Source organism: Procambarus clarkii, chromosome 55 (genome assembly GCF_040958095.1).
Source record: "Procambarus clarkii isolate CNS0578487 chromosome 55, FALCON_Pclarkii_2.0, whole genome shotgun sequence".
NCBI classification, from domain to species: Eukaryota; Metazoa; Arthropoda; class Malacostraca; order Decapoda; family Cambaridae; genus Procambarus; species Procambarus clarkii.
The window spans coordinates 11,189,398-11,198,962 of record NC_091204.1 but is presented as its reverse complement, the minus strand read 5'-3'; positions in this window follow the sequence as shown (position 1 = coordinate 11,198,962).

The window sequence follows — 9,565 nt, the reverse complement described above, 5'->3', positions numbered from 1 at the left end:
CAAGAACGTTCAGATGAATGCCAGTGTTGGCACTATTCTCCCCCCACCCCATGTTGCAACCGGTGTTCGGAATCTGCAGGATTGCCACGATGATATTCGGCATATCCTTGATGCCCAAGGCCATTCTGTCCTCCAGGTTGACTCGTTTACTCGTCCCCCTCGTGGTCGTCGCCGTCAACCCCTTCGCGTTGTGAAGATCACCTTTGATGGTAGGACCCTTCCATCCTCTGTCATTCTTGCTGGTGCCAGGTGCTCTGTCCAGGAGTATATTCCTTCTCCTCGACTTTGTAACAAGTGCTGGAGGTTTGGGCATGGTGCCCTCCGCTGCTCTGGGACTGTCTCTCTCTGTCCTTTGTGTGGGAGTGAAGGTCACTCTAAGTCGGAGTGCACTTCTCCCCAAGCTCGCTGCCTCAACTGCGGTGAGGCCCATCCTACCTTCTCCCATGCGTGTGTCCATTACAAGCTTGAGGCAGCCGTCCTCAACTTGAAGCACCGGGAGCGTTTATCTTTTCCTGAGGTGAGGCGCCAGGTTCGCCGGCTCCCGCCTTATGCTAATATCTCTTATGCTCGCGGGTTGCGCTCTTCCTCTCCTCGTCCTTCCCGCCTTCCTCAGACTCTCAACCGTTTCCGGGCCTTGGACCCTGATGCGCCCACTGCCCCCTCCTCTGTTCCTTTGGGTTCTCTCCCGAAGGATCCTCCTCCTGGTCCTCTGTCTGGGGTTCCCCTTCCTTCTACCCGGTCTGTCGTGTCTCCTGTGTCTTCTTCCTCGTCCCCCTCCGATCCTCCTTCCCATCCTCTTCCTCCATCTATCGGCTCTCCCCACCGCCTGTCGGTGCGGGCGGATGTCCATCGCTCTCCTAACGGCCGTCGTGTGTGCTCTCGTTCGGCTTCTCCTGTTGAGACACTGGAATCCGTTGCCCAGTACGTGGTTGCTGGGACACCGGTCTCTTTAAGTCAGAAGCGTAAGCCTGGCTCCTCTCCTTCCTCCTCCCCGGCGGGTAAGAAGGCTTCGCTTTCTTCCTCAGCTCCTCCTTCTGGCTCTGTTGCTCCTTCCCCTCCCGTTTCAGTGATTGCGCCCCCTGTTCCTGCTATGGAGGTTTCTTTGGCCCCTGCTTCCCTTTCGGTTGCTGCTCTTGCTGGGGTGCGCTCCCCTCTTTCTACTCCCCCTCTTCCTGCTGCTGTCCTTGACTGCTCCTCTCCGTTGTCTCCTCCTCTTCCTCCTCCTCCTCCTCCGGACCCCGCCCGCCCACCTCTGGTCTGTTCTCCCGTTTCCTTCCCTCCGTCTTTGCTAAGTTCACCCATGCCCCCTAACCCTGACTTTGCTGACCCTGATCCCGACCCTGATATTCTTTAACGTGCTCTGTTGCTCTTTCGCCTTTGTTTGTTCCTTGTTCTGTTTTTGTCCTTTCTCTTCTCGTCGTTGTCCATTCTTCAATGGAACGTTCGAGGTTATTACGCCAATTTCCTCGAACTCCAACTTCTGATTTCGCGGTTTTCGCCCCTTTGTGTCTGTCTCCAGGAGCCAATGCTTGGTGCTCGTCCTGGCCGTTTTCGTGGCTATTCCTTTCTCTCTCCCCTCCAGCCATTGCTGGGGCTTCTAATTCTTCTGCTCTCTTGATTCGGGCTGATGTTCCCTTTGTTCCTTTACTTTTTCCTTCGCCTCTACATTGTTCTGCTGCTCGTATCTTTGTGGGGAAATGGTACACAGTTTGTTCCATTTATCTCCCCCCGAGTGTCCCGCTCTCTCTTCCTGATTTGAAACACCTCCTAGACTCCTTGCCAGAGCCTGTGCTCCTGCTGGGTGACTTCAATTGTCGTCATTCTCTTTGGGGTGACGTTCTGACGAATACCCGGGGTCGCCTTCTTGAGCCGTTTCTCCTCTCTTCTTCTCTGTCTCTTCTGAATTCTGGTGAGCCCACTCATTTGGAGTCTCGGACTCACACCCTTTCTTGTCTTGATCTTTCTCTCTGCTCTTCTTCTCTTTACTTAGATTTCACGTGGCAGGTTCTTGATGACCTCCATGGAAGTGATCATTTCCCCATCCTTGTTTCCTTTTTCTCTTTTCGCCCTTCCCTCTCTTTCCCTAGGTGGCAGTTTGCTAAGGGAGACTGGACCCTATTTTCCCTCAGTGCTACTCTCTCTGACCTCTCCCTTCTGCCCCTCTCTCGCGCTCTCCTCCTTTTTCATGACACTGTCTTCAATGCTGCCCTCCGCTCTATTCCTCGCTCTTCCTCTCGGGGTCCACGGAAGTGCGTTCCCTGGTGGAATGCGGACTGTGCTCGGGCTGTCCGCTGTAAGCGTGCAGCCTGGAAGAGGCACCGCCGTAGGCAGACGACCGATTCTTTTCTTTTCTTTCGGAAAGCGAGTGCGGTGGCCCGTAGGGCCATCCGTACGGCTAAACGTGAATGTTGGGCATCTTATGTCTCAACAATTACGTCCGAAACCCCTCTGGCCCAGATCTGGAAGCGTATCCGCAAGATAGCGGGTAAATTCGTTCCCGATGTTTCACCGGTCCTTCACCTCCGTGATACTCTTGTGGCGGACCCGTTGCAGGTCACTTCCGTACTGGGTTCCCACTTTTCTTCTGTTAGCTCTGGTCTTCATCTTCCCCAATCTTTCCTTCTTCGTCAACCTGTCCTTGAGTCTCGTCCTTTAGATTTCTGCACTCATCTTCAGCTTCCCTATAATGATCCCTTCTCTCTCTCTGAACTTCGTTCTGCCCTGGCCCTCTGCGGTTCTACGGCGGCGGGCTCCGATGGTATTCATTATGAGATGCTTCGCCATCTTCCTCCGAGCACGTCTCAGTATTTACTGAGTCTGTATAATCGGATCTGGGAGTCGTCGTCAGTCCCTGAGGACTGGCTCGATGCCGTTGTCCTCCCTGTTCGCAAACCGGGGTCTCTGGGTACTTCCCCTAAGGACTTTCGCCCTATTGCTCTCACAAGTTGTGTCTGCAAACTCTTTGAACGTATGGTTAACGTTCGTCTGATGTGGTTCCTGGAACACCATCACCTCCTCTCCCCTTCTCAATTTGGTTTCCGCAAGTGCCGCAGCACGACAGATGTCCTGGTGAACTTGGAGGTCTATATTCGTACTGCTTTTGCTGCGAAGACCTCCGTTGTTGCCGTCCTTTTTGACCTAGAAAAGGCTTACGACACCACTTGGCGTTATCATATCCTATCTCAACTTCATTCTTTTGGCCTTCGTGGTCATCTCCCTCTCTTTCTCCGCAGCTTCCTCTCTCGTCGTTCCTTTCGGGTGCGCCTTGGTACCGCTCTCTCTCCCTCTTTTCAGCAATACGAAGGTGTGCCCCAGGGTAGTGTTCTGAGCACTACTCTTTTTCTGGTTGCCCTCAATGGTCTTCTTTCCTCTCTTCCTTCTGGTGTCTTCTCCGCTCTCTATGTCGATGATCTTACCTTTTGTTGTCAGGGTGATGATTCGCCTCTCCTTCAACGCCGGCTTCGACTTGCAATTGATGCCGTGTCGTCTTGGGCCACCGATCATGGCTTCAAGTTCTCTACTTCTAAGACTTGTGCCATGACTTTTACGCGGAAACGGGTTGTTCTTCGTCCCTCTTTGTCACTTTATGGTCATCCCCTTGAATACAAAGATTCCGCGAAGCTTTTGGGGTTATTCCTTGACACTCGTTTGTCTTGGTCTCCCCATATCTCTTACCTCCGTGTTGAGTGCTCTAAGGCCCTTATCCTCCTTCGGGTCTTGTCCCATACTTCTTGGGGGGCAGATAGGCGCACTCTCCTTGCTTTACATTCCTCTCTCGTCCTGTCTAAGCTCGATTATGGTTGCCCTGCTTACTCGTCTGCTTCTCCTTCTACTCTTTGCTGTCTTGATGCTTTGCACCATACTGGGTTGCGCCTCAGTTCTGGTGCCTTTCGTTCGACTCCCGTCCTTAGCTTGTATGTTGACACTGGCTTCCTGTCTCTCCAGGACCGCCGTGATCGCTACTGTCTTCGGTATCTTGCGCGGTCCTTGCAACATCCTTCCTCTCGCCTCTGTCGTGCTTTAACTTTTACCCCTCCTGCGGTTCCTGTTCCTCTTCACCACCTCCCTCTTTCTGTCCGGTTATCTCGCCTCCAGGATTCTCTTTCCGTTCGTATTTCTGATGTTTCTCCTCGTGTTGTTCCTTCTTTGCCCCCGTGGAGGGTCCCTCTTCCGCGGTTTTGTACATCCTTGACCCGTATCACTAAAGCTTTTACCCCTCCTACGGTTCTAAAAGGCCTTTTCCTCGAGCACTTTTCTTCTCACTCCCGCTCCGTTTCTGTCTTTACCGATGGGTCTAAGTCAGCGGACGGTGTTGGCTACTCTGTTGTTTTTCCTGATCGCACTTATATGTGTCGCTTGCCTCCGGAGACTAGCATCTTTAGAGTGGAACTTTATGCTATTCTCTATGCTCTTCGTCTCCTGCTTTCTCGTTGTCAGTCTTCCTTTGTGGTTGTTGTTGACTCTCGTAGTGCCCTCATGGCTCTCGGGTCCTTTAATCTGGTTCATCCAGTAGTTGTCGAGATCCAGCATTGGCTGTTTCTCGTTCACAGTAAATTTAAGTCGGTTGAGTTTTGTTGGGTTCCCAGCCATATTGGTGTGTCTTTAAATGAGCGTGCGGATGCTGCCGCCAAGGAAGCTGTCCGCTCTTGTCCCATCTCTCGTAAAGGCATTCCGTATTCCGACTTTTACCCGGTTATCCATTCCTCCGTCCTTACCCGTTGGCAGGCTTCTTGGTTGTCTGTTACTGGTAACAAGCTACGTACTCTTAAATGTTGTGTTTCCTCGTGGCCGTCCTCCTTCCACCGTAACCGGCGGTGGGAAACAGCTCTGGCGAGGTTGCGTATTGGCCATACTCGCTTAACCCATGGTCACTTGATGGAGCGCCGCCCTGCTCCTTATTGTCCTAGTTGCATTGTCCCTCTTACGGTCGTGCATGTCCTTCTTGAATGTCCTGACTTCCAGGACGAGCGTGTGTCTTGCTTTCCGACCGCCCCTCGCGGTCACCTGTCCCTCAATAGAATTCTTGGTGACTCGGATAGTTTTGATATCGTTCGCCTTATGCGTTTTTGTTCTCGTATTGACATCCTTGGTGATATTTAGCGCCCTCTGATTATTTTGCGTATTTGATGGTGCTACATAGCCTTCCCGGTTTGGTGCCTTCTTTTGATAATTACTTACTTACTTGTCAGAAAGCTTTAGGCTTGTCAGAAAGCTTTAGGCTTGTCAGAAAGCCTTAGGTTTGTCAGAAAGCCTTAGGCTTGTCAGAAAGCCTTAGGCTTGTCAGAAAGTCTTAGGCTTGTCAGAAAGCCTTAGGCTTGTCAGAAAGCTTTAGGCTTGTCAGAAAGCTTTAGGCTTGTCAGAAAGCCTTGCTAGGCTCTGGGGTCCCTAGCAGGCTCAGGGGGTTCCTAGCAGGGTCAGGGGACCACTAGCAGGCTCATTGGGGTCCCTAGCAGGCTCATTGGGGTCCCTAGCAGGCTCATTGGGGTTCCTAGCAGGGTCAGGGGACCACTAGCAGGCTCATTGGGGTCCCTAGCAAGCTCATTGGGGTCCCTAGCAGGCTCAGGGGGGTCCTAGCAGGGTCAAGGGACCACTAGCAGGCTCATTGGGGTCCCTAGCAGGCTCATTGGGGTCCCTAGCAGGCTCAGGGGGTTCCTAGCAGGGTCAGGGGACCACTAGCAGGCTGATTGGGGTCCATAGAAGGCTCATTGGGGTCCCTAGCAGGCTCAGGGGGTTCCTAGCAGGGTCAGGGGACCACTAGCAGGCTGATTGGGGTACATAGCAGGCTCATTGGGGTCCCTAGCAGGCTCAGGGGGTTCCTAGCAGGGCCAGGGGACCACTAGCAGGCTCATTGGAGTCCCTAGCAGGCTCAGGGGGTTACTAGCAGGGTCAGAGGACCACTAGCAGGCTCATTGGAGTCATTAGCAGGCTGAGGGGGTTCCTAGCAGAGTCAGGGGACCACTAGCAGGCTCATTGGGGTCCCTAGCAGGCTCCGGGGGTTCCTAGCAGGGTCAGGGGACCACAAGCAGGCTCATTGGGGTCCCTAGCAGGCTCATTGGGGTCCCTAGCAGGCTCAGGGGGTTCCTAGCAGGGTCAGGGGACCACAAGCAGGCTCATTGGGGTCCCTAGCAGGCTCATTGGGGTCCCTAGCAGGCTCAGGGGTTCCTAGCAGGATCAGGGGATCACTAGCAGGCTCATTGGGGTCCGTAGCAGGCTCATTAGGGTCCCTAGCAGGCTCAGGGGGTTCCTAGCAGAGTCAGGGGACCACTAGCAGGCTTATTGGGGTCCCTAGCAGGCATAACGGGTTCCTAGCAGGGTCAGGGGACCACTAGCAGGGTCATTGGGGTCCCTAGCATGCTCAGGGGGTTCCTAGCAGGGTCAGGGGACCACTAGCAGGCTCATTGGGGTCCCTAGCAGGCTCATTTGGGTCCCTAGCAGGCTCAGTGGGTTCCTAGCAGGATCATGGGACCACTAGCAGGCTGATTGGGGTACATAGCAGGCTCATTGGGGTCCCTAGCAGGCTCAGGGGGTTCCTAGCAGGGCCAGGGGACCACCAGCAGGCTCAATGGGGTCCGTAGCAGGCTCAGAGGGTTCCTAGCAGGGTCAGGGGACCACTAGCAGGCTTATTAGGGTCCCTAGCAAGCTCATTGGGGTCCCTTGCAGGCTCAGAGGGTTCCTAGCAGGGTCAGAGGACCACTAGCAGGCCCATTGGGGTCCCTAGCAGGCTCAGGGGGTTCCTAGCAGGGTCAGGGGACTACTAGCAGGCTCATTGGGGTACCTAGCAGGCTCATTGGGGTCCCTAGCAGGCTCATTGGGGTCCCTAGCAGGCTCAGGGGGTTAGTAGCAGTGTCAGGAGACCACTAGTAAGCTCATTGGGGTCCCTAGCAGGCTCATTGGGGTCCCTAGCAGGCTCAGGGGTTCCTAGCAGGGTCAGGGGACCACTAGCAGGCTCATTGGGGTCCCTAGCAGGCTCATTGGGGTCCATAGCAGGCTCAGGGGGTTCCTAGCAGGGTCAGGGGACCACTAGCAGGCTCATTGGGGTCCCTAGCAGGCTCATTGGGGTCCCTAGCAGGCTCAGGGGGTTAGTAGCAGTGTCAGGAGACCACTAGTAAGCTCATTGGGGTCCCTAGCAGGCTCATTGGGGTCCCTAGCAGGCTCAGGGGTTCCTAGCAGGGTCAGGGGACCACTAGCAGGCTCATTGGGGTCCCTAGCAGGCTCATTGGGGTCCATAGCAGGCTCAGGGGGTTCCTAGCAGGGTCAGGGGACCACTAGCAGGCTCATTGGGGTCCCTAGCAGGCTCAGGGGGTTCCTAGCAGGGTCAGGGGACTACTAGCAGGCTCATTGGGGTACCTAGCAGGCTCATTGGGGTCATTAGCAGGCTCAGGGGGTTCCTAGCAGAGTCAGGGGACAACTAGCAGGCTCATTGGGGTCCCTAGCAGGCTCAGGGGGTTCCTAGCAGGGTCAGGGGACCACAAGCAGGCTCATTGGGGTCCCTAGCAGGCTCATTGGGGTCCCTAGCAGGCTCTGGGGGTTCCTAGCAGGGTCAGGGGACCATTAGCAGGCTCATTGGGGTCCGTAGCAGGCTCATTAGGGTCCCTAGCAGGCTCAGGGGGTTCCTAGCAGGGTCAGGGGACCACTAGCAGGCTCATTGGGGTCTCTTGTAGGCTCAGGGGGTTCCTATCAGGGTCAGGGGACCACTAGCAGGCTCATTGGGGTCCCTAGCAGGCTCAGTGGGTTCCTAATAGGGTCAGGGGACCACTAGCAGGCTCATTGGGGTCCCTAGCAGGCTCATTAGGGTCCCTAGCAGGCTCAGGGGGTTCCTAGCAGGGTCAGGGGACCACTAGCAGCCTCATTTGGGTCCCTAGCAGGCTCAGGGGGTTCCTAGCAGGGTCAGGGGTCCACTAGCAGGCTCATTGGGGTCCCTAGCAGGCTCAAGGGGTTCCTAGCCGGGTCAGGGGACCACTAGCAGGCTCATTGGTGTCCCTAGCAGGCTCGTTGGGGTCCCTAGCAGGCTCAGGGGGTTCCTAGCAGGGTCAGGGGACCACTAGCAGGCTCATTGGTGTCCCTAGCAGGCTCATTGGGGTCACTAGCAGGCTCAGGGGGTTCCTAGCAGGGCCAGGGGACAACTAGAAGGCTCATTGGGGTCCCTAGCAGGCTCATTGGGGTCCCTAGCAGGCACATTGGGGTTCCTAGCAGGGTCAGGAGACCACTAGCAGGCTCATTGGGGTCCCTAGCAGGCTCAGGGGGTTCCTAGCAGGGTCAGGGGACCACTAGCAGGCTCATTGGGGTCCCTAGCAGGCTCATTCGGTTCCCTATCAGGCTCAGGAGGTTCCTAGCAGGGTCAAGGGACCACTAGCAGGCTCATTGGGGTCCCTAGCAGGCTCAGGGGTTCCTAGCAGGGTCAGGGGACCACTAGCAGGCTCATTGAGGTCCCTAGCAGGCTCATTGGGGTCCCTAGCAGGCTCAGGGGGTTCCTAGCAGGGTCAGAGGACCACTAGCAGGCTCATTGGGGTCCCTAGCAGGCTCATTAGGGTCCCTAGAAGGCTCAGGGGGTTCCTAGCAGGGTCAGGGGACCACTAGCAGGCTCATTTGGGTCCCTAGCAAGCTCATTGGGGTCCCTAGCAGGCTCTGGGGTTCCTAGCAGGGTCAGGGGACCACTAGCAGGCTCATTGGGGTCCTTAGCAGGCTCAGGGGGTTCCTAGCAGGGTCAGGGGACGACTAGCAAGCTCATTTGGGTCCCTAGCAAGCTCATTGGGGTCCCTAGCAGGCTCTGGGGTTCCTAGCAGGGTCAGGGGACCACTAGCAGGCTCATTGGGGTCCCTAGCAGGCTCATTGGGGTCCCTATCAGGCTCAGGAGGTTCCTAGCAGGGTCAGTGGATCACTAGCAGGCTCATTGGGGTCCCTAGCAGGCTCATTGGGGTCCCTAGCAGGCTCAGGGGGTCCCTAGCAGGCTCAGGGGGACCCCCTGAGCCTGCGGCCGAAAATACCGCGCGATTTTCGACGCTAGCGGCCAAAAAAGGGGCTATTTTCGCCGCTAGCGGCCAAAAACCATGCGATTTTCGCAGCTGGCGGTCAAAAATCGCGTGATTTTCGCCGCTACCGGCCAAAAAACGCGTGATTTTCGCCGCTACCGGCCAAAAAACGCGTGATTTTCGCCGCTACCGGCCAAAAAACGCGTGATTTTCGCCGCTACCGGCCAATCCTTTGTATATTATGATTGAGTAGTGATATCTGCAACACATTGTGCCAACTGGTAATGAACGTGACCCTTGCCAGGCGGCGGCTGGTCGACAACTGAGCCACACGTTAAGAAGCTGTGGGAGGCCCAGACAGACGCGCCACTCACCCTTACTTCACCATAATATCTAAACTGTCAACCTCTAATACAGTTAAGCATCTGACCACCAGAGGCGCTAATGCTCCCCCTGTTATTACGCCATCCATATAATGATTGTTCTCATTATTCATTGTTGCAACGTTTACCACTTCGCCAAGTCTGACGCGCGAGGTTCACCCTACCCCAAGGTCGGCGTGGCCGATTCACCCAAAGGTGAGCCTGCGAGCGGTC